Below are 18161 nucleotides of genomic sequence, written 5' to 3'. Positions count from 1 at the left end.
GGGCGGGGCTGGGAAGCATGAACGGGCACAGCCAGGCATGGGACTTACAGCAGCCTTGTCGGTAGGAGGCGCCCGTAAATATAAGCTGTTGTTATCACCTGCCAGCGAATGTGGCCTTTCCTCCCACCCCACCATGCTTCTTTTCTCATTTCTCATCCTCCATCGAGTCCATCTCCTCTTCATCTCTACTCTCACCCCCCCTCTCTCATAATCCATCCATCTCCTTCTGTGTACAACACCAACCTTGGATACAGATGAACTCCTTCTATTTCTTGCCTTAACTATCCACGTTCTCCAGCACTCTGCCTGTCCTTTAAGGAGAACCTCTAGTAAAAAGTTTCCCAACCTCAGGTTACCATCATCATCCACCAGCGTGCACCCAGGTGCACGTGTGCGCGCACACACACACACACACACACACACACACACATAGTATTTTCCAGAAACTTAAGTGACATGTTCAGGCTTACCCAGCCAATTAGTGATTGAGTCCAGATAAGAACCTGAGTCTCCCGACTCCCAGTCTGTTGAGCACCCCTTGGCACTAGGAAGTCTTCATGGACGTGACTTACAAAAAGCAACTGACAAAGAACGTCATGCTCTTAAGACACAGGCATGGATACAGGGAGGGAGAAGAGACAGGGACTCCATCTCAGCTGGGAACTGAAGGTCAAATGAGGTGACCTAGGCTATTAGCAGCAAAGAAATGTGACCAAAGAGCGGTTCAATCTCAAGGCTGAGTGAGATCTTGTTGATAAAAAGATAAAGGATCTCTGACTTTTTTTAAATTACTTTTTTATTGCAGTAGAGTTGCTTTACAATATTATGCTGGTTTCTACTGTACAGCAAAGTGAATCAGCTCTACGTGCACATATATGCCCTCTTTTTTGGATTTCATTCTCATTTAGGCCACCACAGAGCACTGAGTAGAGTTCCCTGTGCTATACAGTAGGTTCTCATTAGTGATCTTTTTTTTTTGTAAATTTATTTATTTATTTATTTGTTTGTTTATTTATTTATGGCTGCCTTGGGTCTTTGTTGCGGCACGCGGGCTTCTCATTGCGGTGGCTTCTCTTGTTGTGGAGCACGGGCTCTAGGCACATGGGCTTCAGTAGTTGCAGCACGTGGGCTCAGTAGTCGTGGCTCACGGGCTCTAGAGCGCAGGCTCAGTAGTTGTGGCGCACAGGCTTAGTTGCTCCACGGCATGTGGGATTTTCCCGGACCAGGGCTTGAACCCGTGTCCTCTGCATTGGCAGGCGGGTTCTTAACCACTGTGCCACCAGGGAAGTCCAGTGATCTATTTTATACATAGTATCAATAGTGTATATATGTCACTCCTAATCTCCCAATTCATCCCACCCCCACCTTTCCCCTTTGGTATCCATACGTTTGTTCTCTATGTCTGTGTCTCTATTTCTGCTTTGTAAATAAGAGGATCTCTGACTTTTAAGGATGTGTTGAAACAAACAATTATGCTACCAGATCTACCTTAATTGGGGTCGTACATGTTTTTACACTTTTAAGCAATTTAACACGTACCTGTCCAAGTCACTATAATTTTTTCTTTTCTCATTTTAAACTGAGGAGGTTGGAAGGTTGGAGTCAAGGGGATTTGCAAAATTGGCAGGTGGACAGATGCAGAGTGTGAGAATAGCTGAGTCAAGAGGGAGCCCTTGCCCCTTTCTCGGCCAATCCCTGGATCTTCCTCCTATTCGGTTCCTTCAAGTGCAAGTTCCCCACGGCCCAAGACAACTTCTCTGATCCTGCCGGGCCCCAGTGACTTTCCCTCCCCTCAACGCTAATCACATGTATTTGGCATCACTACCACCCTTTAAAAGACTATTTTAAAATTGATGTATAATTAAATGCAAACACCTTATGTATATATCTTGATGACTATTACACACACAGAAACATACACACACGTGAGCATCCTCTAGATCAAGATACAGAACATTTCCAGTGCCCCAGCAGGTTCCCTCAGGATCCTTCCTGGTGGATAACCAGCCTCCACTCTTCATACACACCAAGGAAACTGCTATTCTGATTCTATCATCACAGATTAGTTTTGCTTAATTTCAAACCTCATATAAATCTAATCATGCACTACAATATGTACTCTTTTGTATCTCACTTCTTTTATTCACCATGTTCTTTTTTTTCTCTGTGGTATTCCATTGTATGAATAGTCTGTAATTTATTTATCCATTCTCCTCTTGATGAACATTTGAGTTCTTTTCACTTTTTTGGCTATTATGAATAAATGGGCTATGAACATTCCTTTTTTAAAAAAATATTTTATTTATTTATTTTATTTGATTGCACCGGGTCTTAGTTGCAGGAGGGGGGCTCCTTAGTTGAAGCTCACCGGCTCCTTAGTTGCGGCATGCAGTCTCCTTGCTTGTGGCAATGGAACTCTTAGTTGCAGCCTGCACATGGGATCTAGTACCCTGACCAGGGATCGAACCTGGGGCCCCTGCATTGGGAGCGTGGAGTCTTATCCAGTTCACCACCAGGGAAAGCCCCGAACATTCTTTTTCACATATGTGGTGGATGTAAGTACTAATTTATATATCAGGTATATATCAGGAGTGGAACTGATGGGGATAGCTTTACTAGGTATAGCTAAACAGTTTTCAAAAGTGTCAATACCAGTTTACACGCTCACAAGTATATATATGGAGTATTGCAAAAATGCCTACAATCCTCTTCCTTATACACCCAGTGACTTTATATTCTCTTCACATCAAAAAATGAAGCACATTTCTCCATTTTTTGATTTTGTGACTTGTTTTGGCTTTTACTAATAAGTAGGACTATTAAGTTTTGTAAGTTTCAGGCCAACATATTAAGGCCTTAAGGCCATGTGCCCACTGTCCCGGACCCCTGCCCAGTTACTCTGTGAATATTTAATTTTTTATTGACGCATAGTTAATTTACAATGTTGTGTAGTTTCAGGTGTACAGAAATGTGATTCAGTTATACATATATATGTATATAACTTTATATAAAAAATACATATATTTTTCAGGTTCTTTTCCATTATAGGTTATTACAAGATATTGAATATAATTCCCTGTACTATACAGTAGGTCCTTGTAGTTTATGTCTTTTATATAGATAGTGTGTATCTGTTGATCCCAAACTTCTAATTTATCCCTCTCCTCCCACCCCTTTCCCTTTTGGTAACCATAAGTGAATGGTTGTTCTTTTAAGCCTTTAATTTCGGGGTGATTTGTTACACAGAAAAAGGTAACTGATAAAATATGAGATTTCCAGTTGCTCCACATCTTCACCAACCTTTGTTAGTGTCAAATGCTTAAATACTCTGGTAAGGACCTACCACATTTTAAAATTCACTTCCGTACATGTCCTTACTTGCTTAACTGCTTTTTAAAGTTTTTGAAGACAAAGACCATGCTTTACACAATAACTATAATATCAGTATTTGTTGGTAGCATCAATCATACTAAAAGCTTTCCATGAGATAAACAAAACTTATTCCTAACAACCAGAAATCTTAAGGCTGCAAAGAATGATGTAACAGCTGTCAGCTAATTCAGGTTCTTGCAGTAGGAAATTATGAAATTAAAAACCAATCAAATAGTTTTCAATAATTGTGAAATGGTATGTATCACACTAACCAGCTCACAGATAACAATTATAAAATCTGGATAAGATATGATAAAGCAACTATTTGGAGGCACTGGAGAGTGACTGAAAGCAGGCAGAAACTGAAGGGAAGCCAACTCTTGAAAAAGGGAACTGCACTGGGTGACATTTGTATTTATACAGCAGTTTCTCTGCTTGTATGTTTCCTCATTCCTCATAGCATGGAACAGCTTGAACTCAAACAGAAAACTAAAGTTTCATTGGCTCGAGGAGTCAGTGGACAGAGCTTGGGGCAACAGACTGAGTAATTGGAAAGTGGTAAGCTGTGACAAAGCAAGAGAGTAGCATGGACATATATACACTACCAAACGTAAAATAGATAGCTAGTGGGAAGCAGCCGCATAGCACAGGGAGATCAGCTCCGTGCTTTGTGACCGTCTGGAGGGGTGGGATAGGGAGGGTGGGAGGGAGGGAGACGCAAGAGGGAAGAGATATGGGGACATATGTATATGTATAACTGATTCACTTTGTTATAAAGCAGAAACTAACACACCATTGTAAAGCAATTATACTCCAATAAAGATGTAAAAAAAAAAAAATTACAGAAAGTGGGAGGAGGGGAGTCCTGGAAGGTACAGGGTCACAGAAGAATAAACCCTCAAATCTGTGTGTAAACGTTGCTCATATCCTTGGCTATGGTACAGAACCAACGTGAAAGCGATCATGATAGCCAAATCTGGAACAACTTGAGCAAAATATATATTTAGCAACAGTGTTGGATTATAGCCCATAGGATAAACTAAATATCCATGAACCCACACTGATATAAATAAATGACTAAATAAATGGTCGAGAAAGAATGGCCCTTCCTAACAGAAGAATTATAATAAATAAATGGAGAAGTAAGGATGGAAATAGAAAACCACCGGTAGAACACCATGGTAGTAATTGTTGGCAGGCAAGATCCACTGATGGATGCTGAAGTTAGTGGGTGAAAGTATTTGAAGAAAAACTACAGTTGCATAGCTTAAAACATATGTACTCCAAATTATTTATTAGTTACACAGATAAAAACGATAACTTTACAATGAGAAATCCAGCAGATAACACCTTACACAAGTGATCAAGTTACCATCATCAGTTATAAGATATAGTGACATCATGTACCCACTGAGGAGAGCACATCACCTGTGCAGTATTCTTGCTACAATGCATAACCTCAATCTAATCATGATAAAACAACAGGAAGCACCACATTGAAGGACATTCTACAAAATAACTGACCAGTCTTCTTCAAAACGGTCAAGGTGATGAAGGTCAAGGAAAAATGAGGAACTATCACAAATTGGTGCAGACTAAAGAAACGTAACAAGTAATGCGACGTAACAAGTAATGCGACGTAACGAGTAATGCGACGTAACGAGTAATGCGATGTAACGAGTAATGCGACGTAACAAGTAATGCGACGTAACATTCTGAATTGGCTCCTGGATCAGAAAAAAGACATTATTATGTTGTACCCCTTAAACGTACACATGTTGTATGTCAAATATATCTTAGTAAAACTGGAAAAAAATATTTTAAAAATTAAAAAGGACATTAGTGGGAAATCTGGTGAGATCAATATAAAATCTATAGCTTAGCTAATAGTATTCCACCAATGTTAATTTCTGGGTTTTGCTGATGCTGGGAGCTCTTTGTACTATTTTTGAACACCTCTGTATGTCTTACATTATTTCAAAGTATAAATTAACAAAAAATCCTTGGGTCACTCCTGAGCTGTATATGTGCAAGGGGAGAGTCAAAGGAGCCCGGTGGAAAGTAACAACTGAAAAGCTGAAAGAACGGAATGGAGATTTCAGCTACCTCTCATTTCAGGAGAAGCAGAGTCTGGAGTGTGAATCCAGCAAAGTGAACTGCCTGTAGATAAAAAAATCAACACTGCAGAGTTTGATAATAGAATCCAGAGTCTCCATAACATGTCACCCACAATGTTCAGTATACAATAGAAAAACTAGAATTACAAAGACATAGGAAAGACGTAACTTCTCTCTAGTCTGAAGAAAAGGAAGTCAATTGAAACCAACACTGAGATCATCTAGATACTGGAATTAGCAGGTAGGGAACCTTAAAGCAACTATTATAAATATGTCCAAATGTCTAAAAAGAAAATATAACCAAAGTGAATGAACAAATGGGGGAATCCGAGCAAAGAAAGGGAAACTGAAATCAAAAACAAAACACAAGTGGAAAGTCCAGACCTGAAAAAGTACGGCATGTGTAATGAAAAATTCTCTGGATGGGCTTGACGCAGAATGGAGATGGTAGTGGGCACGGCTGGGGAACTTGAGGAATGATAATCAGAACTCTTTCTACCTGAAAAACAAAGAGAAAAGAGATTTAGAAAATAGACTCTGTGATATGTGGGATAGTATAAAGCATTCTTGCATATGGGTAAATGGTACCCCAAAAAGCAAGAATGAGAGAATGGGACAGAAAAAAAAATATTGACAATGTAGTGGCTGAAAATTCCCTAAATCAAGTAAAAGGCATAAATTTAGGGATTTAAGTTAGGGTCTTTAAAGAGGTAATTAAGTTCAAATGAGGCCGTTAAAATGGGTCCTAGTCCAATGTGCTGGTGACCTCATAAAAAGAGGACAGTAGGACAGACACACCCAGAGGAAAGACCACGTGAGGATACAGCGGGAAGGTGGCTGTCTGCAGCCAAGGAGACAGGCCCCAGAATGAAACCAGCGCTACTGACACCCTGATCTCAGATTTCTTGCCTCTGGAATTGTGAGAAAATAAATGTCTGTTGCTTAGGCCACCCAGTCTTTGCTCCTTTGTTATGGCAGCCCTAGCAAACTCATACAGTGATCAATCATCTAGACCTTATTGTTTGTATAGAACACTATACCCTCCAGTTGCAGGATACACATCTTTTCAAGTATAATTTATGCTTTCTGATACTATTAAAAACGTCTGCTGTTATGTATAATAAATAAATAAGCCCTATAACTACATAGGAATAAAATTAACAAAAGATGGGCAAGACTGAAAACTGCAAAATATTGCTGAGAGAAATTAAATGAGACCTAAAACTTAGAGACAGAAACCATGCTTATGGGTGAAACCATACCCCATTGGTGTTATTAAGATGTCAATGGACCCCAAATTGATTTATATATTCAATGCAATCCCAATCATAATCTCAGTAGCTTTTTAAAAAAATAGAAATTGGCATAGTGATAAATTGTATTTTGCCAAAATTTAAAAATTCTGCTTATCAAAAAAGACCATTCAGGGCTTCCCTGGTGGCGCAGTGGTTGAGATTCCACCCGCCGATGCAGCGGACACGGGTTCGTGCCCCAGCTCGGGAGGATCCCACATGCCGCGGAGCGGCTGGGCCCGTGAGCTATGGTCGCTGGGCCTGCGCGTCCGGAGCCTGTGCTCCGCAACGGGAGAGGCCACAACAGTGAGAGGTCCGCATACCGCAAAAAAAAAAAGACCATTCAGAAAATGAATAGGCAAGCCACATACTGAAAGAAAACATTTACAAGTTATATATCTGATAAAGAATTTATATACAGAATATATAACTCAATAATAAAAAAAACAACCCAATTAAAAAATTGGCAATAGACTTGAATTGCACAAAGATACGCGAATAGCCAATAAGCACGTTAAAAAGTGCTTAATAGAATTAGCTATCAGGGAAATGAAAATAAACCCAGTATATTTCATATATGCGAAATGCTAAAAAAGAGCAAAACTATGCCAAAAATTTTTTTTAGTTGCTTCTGGGGATAGCAGTTCAGGAGAGATTGGGAAGAGACACAAAGGAACTTTCTGGGTGTGATAGAATTGTTTTCTGTTGACACAGATGTGTTACATGAGCATATGCATTTTTCAAAACATTGAATTGTGCACTTAAGATATAATATATGCTTTTTCACTGTACGTAAATTTTACCTGATCTGTAAATAAAATAAATTGTCTTTAAAAGGACCATTTCAAAACAACAGCAACAACAACAAAAAAAACCCACTTAAGTCAATTTCCTCTGTCTAAAGGAATCACATCTGTAAATTACTGGAATTCACACTTCAGATTGTTAAAAATGAATTTATTGGTCTGGTAATAATCTTGACTTTTAAACACCCATGAAAGTGCCCCCATAGAAAAACAGATTAAAAAAATTTTTTTCCCCTTTGACATAAGTAGGAACTAATACTCCCATCAAGGTCAGCTCTCCGAGATAATAATGACATGTTTATATTAACAAATACCTCGAAGACCTTGACATTTGGTATTGTTTTTCTTCTCACTTTAATTTATAACCCCAAACTTGAAGGTAAAGTTGTTTTTCCTTCAATGTTTTCTCTTACAGGAAATGCGCATGCTCGTTAACTATCTTGTGATTAGGGATGGAGTACAGGGGAGAAGGTGAAGGAAGAGAAGAAAGGAGGGAACAAACATTTACTGGACAATGACCTAAGCTGGCCACTGTGTTCCGTGTTTTCTGCGATTCTCACAGTACACTACTCAGGTGTTGGGAGCCCCATTTTCTGGGATACAGGCAGGTAGGGCAGTCCTGCATGCTCTGCCCAGGACACCTTGGACTTGAAAACTGGGTGTATTCATGTCCTATGGCTGCCATGACAGATTACCACAGACATGGTGGCTGAAAACAACACAGATTTATTATCTTACAGTCCTGGGAGTCAGAAATTCAAAATGAGTTCTGGGGCTAAAATCAAGGTGTTGCCAAGACTGGTTCCTTCTGGTGGCCTTTCTGGAGAAATCTGTTTCCTTGCTTTTTTCAGCTTCTGGAGGCTGTTCTCATTCCTCAGCTTGTGTTCCCGCCATACATTTTTTCCTCTTGATTCCTTTGTCACATCACCACCTTCTTATGTAGTCAAATCTCTCTTTTCCTACTTATGAAGATACATATGACATTGCGTCCACCCAGACAATCCAGGATAATCTCTCCATCTCAAAATCCTTAATTCAGTCACATCTGCAAAGTCCCTTTTGCCATAAAGAGTAGTATTCACATGGTTCCAGGCATTAGGTGTGGACGTTCTGGGGGGCTATTATTCAGCCTGCCACGTGGGGCAGAGAATGTCATGTTGTGGGTATACAAATTCTTAAGGTAAACACAGCACTTCTCTCTGGGGTATCCATTGCTGTCAAAGATTTCTGGTAAAAAGTTACATTTTAATATTGAAACAAGCATAGATATATAACAGAGTAAATACAAACTTTGCATGACTTTTTTGAAGAAATAAATTTTTATCATAGACAATTTCAAACTTTTACAAAAGCAGCACCAATAGTATTATAAAACTCCATGGAACCATCACTCAACTTCAACAGCCATCAAGTCGTGGGTAATTTAGTTTCAACTGTAGCTCCATCCACTCCCCCGATTCTGGACTATTGTGTAGCAAATCCTAAATACATCATTTCATCTGTAAATATTTTAGTATGTATCTCTGAAGGAGGATTTTTTTTAAGTAAAACCATAATACTGTTATCCCACTAAAAATGAACAGTAGTTAATTGCATCAAATATCTAGTCAATGTTAAGATTTTCCCAGTTTGTCTCATAATTTCTTTATAGTTAATTTGTTCAAATCAGGAGCAAATAAGTTGCATGTGTTGCAATTGGTTGAAATGACTCTGAAGTCTCTTGCTAAATTTGTAGGCTTCCTCTCCCTCCTACTTTTTAAAATTTAATTTGGAATTTATTTGTTGAGGAAATGAGTTATTTGCCCTGAAGAGTTTGCCAGTTGGATCCCATGTGGGTTTAGTCATGTTCCCCATTCCCTGTATTTCCTGGAAAGTGAAGTTAGATCTGGAGGCTGGATCAGATTTACGTTCAATTTTTTTTTTTTTTTTGGCAAGAATACCTCATATGTGGTGTGGTGCCCTACACTCAGGGGACACAGTGTCCAGTTGTATCTTTTTGTGTGATGTGATCAGCCAGTGAGATCCTTTAACACATTAAGCATTGTAAAAATGGTGATTTCTTTATTCCTTCTTCACTTATTAGCTACCATCCTTCTGAAAAAAAAAAAACAAAACGAAACAACAACAACAAAGAAAACAAAGAAACCCTTCCTTTATGAACTATTTGGTTACTCGAGGTACAGTTCATATCAAGGTGGGACAAATATTTGATTTACTTGTTTGTTTCCTTCTTTCCTTTTTTTTTCATTTTGCCAGTTTTCAAAATAATAGTTGGATTTTCTAGCATCTTCTAGCAGTGAACAGTGAGAGGTTTTGTTTGTTTGTTTGTTTTCGTTTTTATTCTGAATCACTGTGAACTCCTGCAATTAAACCTGTGTGTTCCAATCCATTACAGCTATTATCTTTACTGATGCATAAATTACCTCATACAGTATTTGGACAGTGAGAGCCTCTTCATGTTGGTTACATTAGTAGTTTGCTTTGTTTTGGTTTTTATAGCTTCTTTGCTTTCTGGAATGACAAGATGTTCCAGGCTCATTTTGTACATTTCTTACCCCAGATTATGGATTCAGCCATTTCTGTAAGGACTCCTGGTTTCTTTCAGTAGGAAATATTTAGCTATCATAATCTGGGTGCTAAGGGTGCTTATTGCTACTGAATTGGTTACAATGCTCAGGCCGAGTCAATGTAGAGAGCTAGGAAACATTTATTTTTTCAGGTAAAAATATCATCAGTTCATACTTATATTTTGTTTGTTTGTTGTGCTTGTTTTCCTGTTTTTAATTATTTTCTTTTCTCTCATACTGATACTTTTAAATTCAAAATCATCACCGTGGAGGTTTAATTAACTTTAACTTTCTTAGCTGCATCTCTTTTTTCCAAAATTTAAAATCCTATTCCCCTAAATAATTATAATTACTCAATATACAATACAATCTCAGAATAATAATATTAATATCAACAACAGGATTACTGAAAACAGTTTTAGATCTCTTTTTGGGGATTGGGGCAGGGTTGTTTTTTGTTTTTTTTTTTTTGTGGTACGCGGGCCTCTCACTGCCGTGGCCTCTCCCGTTGCGGAGCACAGGCTCCGGACGCGCAGGCCCAGTGGCCATGGCTCACGGGCCCAACCGCTCCGCGGCATGTGGGATCCTCCCAGACCGGGGCACGAACCCGTGTCCCCTGCATCGGCAGGCGGACTCTCAACCACTGTGCCACCAGGGAAGCCCGGGGCAGGGTTTTTTTTTGCTGTTGCTGTTGTTCTTGGAGTATCTCCTACAAGATATGTACAGTCAACTTCATGTTTTAGTCACTTGAAATTGTTCTTCTGTATGAAGTTATGCTACCAGTAAATATATTAAATATTGCAATATTTAGAGATCACTTTAAAATTTTTATTTTGTTTTATAATTATGTAATATTTATAAAATTTTTACCTGATTCCAAAATCAAATATACAAAATAAGGTGTATCTACAGAGCTCTAGCTTCTATTCTTCTCTCTTCCTGTTACTTTCCACCCAAGTAAGCAGTTTAGAAAAAACTGTTTTTGGTTTATCCTTCAATTAAAAATAAATAAATAAATATGTATATATATTCATTCTTTCCCTTTCTCCCTTTTTAGATGTGCAGTAGCAAACTACATTTCTTTTTTTTTATCTTGCTTTTTTTTCACTTAATTTATCTCTCCATGGCATGTAGAGATACTTTTTCTTTTTTACAGATACATAATGCTGCCCTTGTGTAGCTATATGACAACTTATCCATCCAGTTTCCAGTTGGTGGCTGTTTGGGTTGTTTTCAGTCTTTGTTATTTTAGATAGTGCTGTGATACCTTGGGTTCATGTTTTTATCATACTTTTGTCATTGCATTTTTGGAATCGATTCCTGAAAGTGAGAATTCTGTGTCAAGGGATACATACATATGTAATTGTGTTAGACGTTGACAATTCCTTTCTGTAGAAGTTATAATATCTTGCATTCTCATCAGTTAGGAAACTACCTGTTTTCCCAGACAATAGTCTGGGCAACTGATTATGCTGTCAAACTTGCGGATTTTATCAAACTGATAGGTGAGCTGTTGGTTTTCAGTGTAGTTTAAAAATCAGGGTGGTGGAGAATCCCTTCACATGTTAAATATTTGCTTTTCTTTAACTGTGACCTTGCTCTCACATTTCTTGTTGCAACACATTTTTGAATAAGAAAGGATATGTTTAAGAAATATTTTTGAAGTCCAGTTATGTCTGAAAATGTCAACAGTACATGGATCGTGATTCAAGTGGGTAATTCCCATGTAAATATTATTTGACCTCTGAACTTTGAACTTTCTAGCTTCTGAAATTGAGTTGCTGATGAGAAGTCTAACACCATTCTGATTCTTGCACCTCTTTTCTCTGTGAAACTTTGGAATCTTTTCTGAAGGTTGGAGTTCTGGTATTTTACAACGCTAAGTCCGGGTGTGAGCTTATTTCATTCTTTGTGCTGGGCAGTTGGTATATCCTTTCTATCTGAAGAGTGATATCTTTTAGCTCTGAGAAATTATATTGTATTATTCCTTTGATTATTTGTTCTCCTTTATTTTATCTTTCCTGTCTGTTTGAACAACCTGTTAGTCAGATGTTGGACCTCTTGGACTGATAGCTTATGCCTCTCATCTTTTTTCCCCACTTTTTATATTTCTTAGTTATTTTACTATGTTTTCTGTGAATTTTCTTCAATGTTATCCTCCAGTCCTTCTACCATGGATGCAACACTGCCTCAAATCTCTTTAAAGATACATAATGTATATCTTTGATACTTAAGGTCTCTCTAGTATTATTCCCGATCCAGGAGTCACAATCTTCACTTTTGGACCAGTCTGCGTTGAGTTTAGGTGTTTGGTATGGGTGTTAAAAACTATTCCCTAATTGAGACCTTCCTCTGGTTATACACAAAAAAAGATGAAAAGCACTAAGGGGACACAAAGGGCTGCTTGGAAAGAAAGCAGGGACTGACTTAAGAATTTTATACTGGAAATATATTCTTCCCTTACATGATATTGTAATTCTCCGGAGTTAGCCCCCTTGAGGGACTATATTTTGAAAACTACAAGGCATTATCAAATGTATGGAGTTGAATTTCAACGATTTGGTGTAGTGGTATGACCACGGTATTTAGGGTCAAGAGTCTGAGGTTCTAGACTGGAATCTGTGTATTAGTCACGACTCTTGGTAGTAAGCGACAGAAACCTGATTCTAACTAGCTTAAACACCAGTGGGTTTTTAACGGGAACACTTTGTGAGGGGTGCCTGCAGAACTGGGGGGGAGTGTGGTGGGAACCGGGATACTGCTGTTACTCTTGATCTCCACCTCACACCTTGCTTCTCTCTGACGGTCAGTGTCATGCCAGGCTGTTCCACCTAGCTGGGGACATGGCTGATGACTGTTCTGGGGTCATGAGTCAAGAGGACAGGGTGAGCAGAGGACTCTCCCTCCAAGCTTTGACATGAAAAGTTCCAGGGATGGACTTGGACAGGCTCCAGCTCTGACACCTGCTCACCGAGAGCCAATCTCTGTGGCCAGGAAGGTGGTGGCTGAGACTGGTGAGAGCCCACCTCTGGGATGGGGCAGGAGTCGGGTAAGACCCTCAAGATGGGAAGCCCTACCACAACCATGCTGTTGAGGGGGAAGGGGAAACAGTTTTCCCGAGAAAGGGGAAGAGCGCTGGACATCTAACAGCCCGGATGTCTACCGTTCTCTTCCACCAGCCAGACCCATGACTTCTGAGACAAACCAGATCTCACTCTTCTATTTGTGGATACTTCATGAGGATGAAGTATCTCTGTGATTCTTTTCCAGCTCAAACACATGATTTTGCTGAAAAGTCACAAGTTCTTCTCCTTATTCCTTTTTAACTTGCATGAGAATTAAATATCTCTGTTAAAGACCGGAAAATCGTGATTCCACACATTAACTAGGAGAGGGAAACAGAACTATTTAAAGAACATCCTGCCTCTGAGAAGTTTTCAGAAGGTGAAGCATATTCCTGTAGTTATTGTTTCACCCCTGGAACATGGATATAAATATCTAACCACCCTCTTCCCACAGTGTATTTGATCGCCCTAAGGAGGCTCTGATTGTGGCAGAAGGTCCCTGGGGGCTGACTACGCAGCATGGCTTTCTCTGGGTGCCAGCTAGTCGGGGAGGGCAGTGCAAGTGCCATGTGGCTCCCAGACACCTCTCTACCGGTAAGAGCTGGACCAAACACTCTTCAAATGCAGCTGCACCCAGTTCCCTAAATACTAAAGGGGCTAGCTGGCTGACTCGGATGACCTGTAATCACACCTCTTTGTCATTCTTTTTTTTTTTTTCTTTTTTCCGTGATCATCTCACAAAACACACCTCATTGTCATTCTATGTGTAAGTGTGAGGAAGTGCATGCAATTAACATCTAGTCCCTGATCGTAATCAGACGCCATTAATTTCTGATTTTCCCCAATCGTCAGAGCACTTTTAAAAAGTCAAATTTTCTCCGTCAAAACTGTCAAGGTCTCATGCATTTCTTCTCCCACTTTTCCTGTTCCTCCTTCTCTACCCCAGTTATAGTTTCTTGCTTCACCTCTTTCTCTTTCTCTAATGCTAGCCATAGATATTAAATTAGACTAGCATTTGATTGTTAATTACACCGTCTTTTAAACCCAGCCAGAAATGAGGGTTGAATCAGATAGTCCAAGTAACGGGTATGTTGGGCAAGATGGACTGAAGGATAGGGACTTCCCTGGTGGCACAGTGGTTAAGAATCTGCCTGCCAATGCAGGGGACGTGGGTTTGAGCCCTGGTCTGGGAAGATCCCACATGTTGCAGAGCAACTAAGCCTGTGCACCGCAGTTACTGAGCCTGCGCTCTAGAGCCCGCGAGCCACAACTACTGAGCCTGCGCACCTAGAGCCCATGCTCTGCAACAACAGAAGCCACCGCAGTGAGGAGCCCACACACACCACAATGAAGAGTAGCCCCCGCTCGCAGCAAAGAGAGAAAGCCCGTGTGCAGCAACGAAGACACAACGCAGCAAAGATACAGTATAAATAAATAATTTTTTTTTTTTTAAAAAGATGGACTGAAGGATAGAATCAAGACAGACCTTATTTTGAATTTTGCTTCCTATTATGCCCTAAGAACTTATTTGGCGAGGATGGACTTCCCGTGCTCCTGGGCAAAGGTGGGCTGTGTGTGGGTTTCCTTCCAGTTGCCCCTCCAGATCCACTCTCTACCTTGATGTGTACGGATCACATCAATATGCTTCGTGCCCTCTGGGTTCCAGTTGGATTTGGGCAATGGGGAGCTCCAGCAGGAAACTGGAGGGAGGGATGAGAACATGGTCAAGGAATTTCATTTCCAGTCTCCCTCCCTGGGAGGTCAGCTCAGCTGGCTGCATCCCTTGATGGAAGGGTGAGCCTCTCAAGGTGGTCTGCTCTTCCTAACTCTGTTTCCCTCCCTGCATACCTGTGGGTTGAGGGAGGTGTGGTGTCAGTTCCAATGCTATCAACCGAGGTTCCTTCCATCCCTGAGGTTTTCTCCTGCCACGCAGTCTCCACCTTTGTTATTTGACACTTTGTAAAGCAACCCTCCCCAAGTTGTTGGAATTTGAGTACTCCCCCACCCTCCCACTTAGGGAGTAAACAATGCTGCAGCCACTTTAGTTGCAGACAGAATCTCAATGATGAAATGACAGCATTCAGTCCAAGATATTAATCAACACTGCAATCCTCACTCCAGCGTAAGAATCATCCCCCTCCCCCAGGTAGGATGTGTAAGTGGGCTCCTGCCTCTAGTGGGGGAAGGGCACATGGCTGGCTCTGCTCCTTTTTACACCTCATCTGGCCCCTGCTGATCCCATTCCTAGACTGAAGTGGGGGACAAAGGGGACAGGGCAGTTTCACTTGAACTGGTTCTGTCATAACCTGGTTTTGCACCCTCTGGCCTGGCATGATTAGAACCAGCTCTCTCTCCTGGTCCCTCAGAAACTCCCTGTACCCCACCCCCCAGCTGCACACCCATGAGCGGGGAGTCTCCCCTTGGGCTTTCTGGTTCTCCAGGGGCCCTTTCACATGTGAATGCTCCCTGTTGGAGAATCTTCATCCTTCCAGGTCATCTTCTTGGGCAGAACTTAAAATTCTAGGTGACCTTCCCACCAGCAAAATTCGTATCTAGTTGTAGGCTCTAGAGCGCAGGCTCAGTAGTTGTGGTGCACGGGCTTAGTTGCTCCGCGGCATGTGGGATCTTCCCGGACCAGGGCTCGAACCCGTGTCCCCTGCATTGGCAGGCCGATTCCTAACCACTGTGCCACCAGGGAAGTCCCTATCTGGCTCACCTTTGTTGTGTGCCCCCCCACGCCCCCAAAACAACTCAACAGCCGAATTCTCCTGCAGTCCACTGTGTCTGCAAACATCTGGGGACACACAGGCACTGGGAATGGTTCCTTGAAGTCTCCTCTCAGCCAGACTGAAGCAAGTGGGCAGATACCCTTCACCCTATCTACTGGGGAAGAGGACTGGAGCTTACAACCCAGCCAGTCTCCAAAGAAACGCTCATGAAGTCATCCCTGTCACCACTTACTCCAGTCTCTAATATTCCCCAAATGTGGGAGGAGGTTTAAGGGCAGTAGTGAATTAGCTCTCCAATATCCGCTCTGAACATTCCTCCGGGGCGTGGGGTGGGAGAAGCCATGGGTCTCACACATTCTGGTAAGTCGTCTTTACCTCATCTTGGACTCTCAGTTGGAACCTCAATTTTAACAGGCTGTAACAGACTGTTACACATGCTCTTAATTACTAGTAAAAAGATACAAAACAGTTCAGACTGGCTTCCACAGTAAAGAGAATTTATTGGTTCACATAATTGAAGAAGTCCAGCCATCACGTGCTCCATTTCTCTGTAATTCTCTCAGTTCTGCCCATCTGTGTTTACAAGGTGGCTGCCATACAACATGGGTATGTGCTTCCAGCCAACAAAGAGGATATCTCTTCCCTCAACCACTAAACAAGAGTCTTGAGATTTACTCTGACTGGATAAAATTTGACAACATAAGTCAAGTTCTTATCCCGAGTCAATTCCTAAAGCCAGGGGAGCACCGTGTGCCGATTGGCTTAAGCCTGGGGCAGGAGCCATTCCTGCTCAGTCACTGTGGGAGAGACGTGGGTTCTCCCCATTCGGTTAAACCTCTGGGGACCCATTCTTGGAATTGGTGGTGGTGATGGGGCTTAGACTCAGCCTTATCCACAACTCCTAGCTGTGTAATTAAGAAGAAGGGTGGTAGGGCTTCCCTGGTGGTGCAGTGGTTGAGAGTCCGCCTGCCGATGCAGGGGACATGGGTGCGTGCCCCAGTCCGGGAGGATCCCACATACCGTGGAGCGGCTGGGCCTGTGAGCCATGGCCGTTGACCCTGCGCGGCTGGGGCCCCCCAAAAAAAAAAAAAAAAAAAAAATTACACCCACCCAGTCCAAGGTCATCGTATCCAAGCATCTCTTTTTGTCCCTACATAAAACATGATTTTGTGGGTATCTAAATATTTTATATTCGTAGTACAAACATACTCATGACTTTAAAAGGCGTTTATTTTGCCTTGGGGACGACTTTTCCATTAGACACAAAGCTGAGGGCCTGTGATATTTTTAGGGCCCCATGAAAATGTTTGAATTTTGAAGTCTGCAGGAAACAAATGAACTTTTAGGTCAAAGAAAATATTTTAAAGTATAATATTTGTGTATGTATCTTTATAGCAATACTGTTGTAAACTATTATGATGATGATGATTTATTTTAAAACAATGTTTTTAAAATTTAAATGGAGGAATGGGCCCAGCAAGGCACAAGTTCCTAGGACCGATGAAAGTCATCAGGCGGTCCTGCTCTGCATTCCTTCCTTACTGGGATATCCCACAGTATTTAATGTTGCCAATAGGAACCCAAAGTCTGAGGCAAAGAGATTATCCCTTGAATTCCAAGGTTATTACCCATTTACTTGTACCAGAGATATTGTGCTTGAAAACAGCAGTCCTGCGAGGTCAGGCTTGCCTCCACAAAAGAAGCAGAGGAGGGAAGGCAATTCCACGGGTGAAATAAAAGCCTAAAATATCTGAAGAATTTTCTCCCACTTGGAGACTAATGAACATGGGCACAGTTTGCTAGACATAAAGTATTTTCATGCATATTATATCACGATCCCCATAACAACCCCACTGCAGTACTGACCCATGTAAACCATGAAAAATTAGACTCAGGGAAGGCAAGTAGCCTTTCCGGTTTCCTACACGGTTATACCTCCTTAAGGGTTAGGTCAACCCAAGGCTTTTGACTCCAAAGTTTTTGCTTGTTGCTGGTGGCCAGAGGCACTACAGTTGGAAGCAAATTTTTTGGTAGATAGTTTACCTGACCAAGCAAAGTGGGCAGTGACTTAGGACACACCCAAAGGATTCTAAGAACAGACGTAGGACCTTGGGGGTTCCTTTCTTCCCAGATATGCCGCCAGGTTGTCCATGATGCAGCCGGTCCATTTCCCACCATCCTTTCCTATCCTAACCTGTGGTGCTTTAAAGTCA

This window comes from Neophocaena asiaeorientalis, unplaced genomic scaffold, assembly GCF_003031525.2.
Source record: "Neophocaena asiaeorientalis asiaeorientalis breed wild unplaced genomic scaffold, Neophocaena_asiaeorientalis_V1.1 scaffold45, whole genome shotgun sequence".
Classification (NCBI taxonomy): domain Eukaryota; kingdom Metazoa; phylum Chordata; class Mammalia; order Artiodactyla; family Phocoenidae; genus Neophocaena; species Neophocaena asiaeorientalis.
This window is presented reverse-complemented; position numbering follows the sequence as displayed.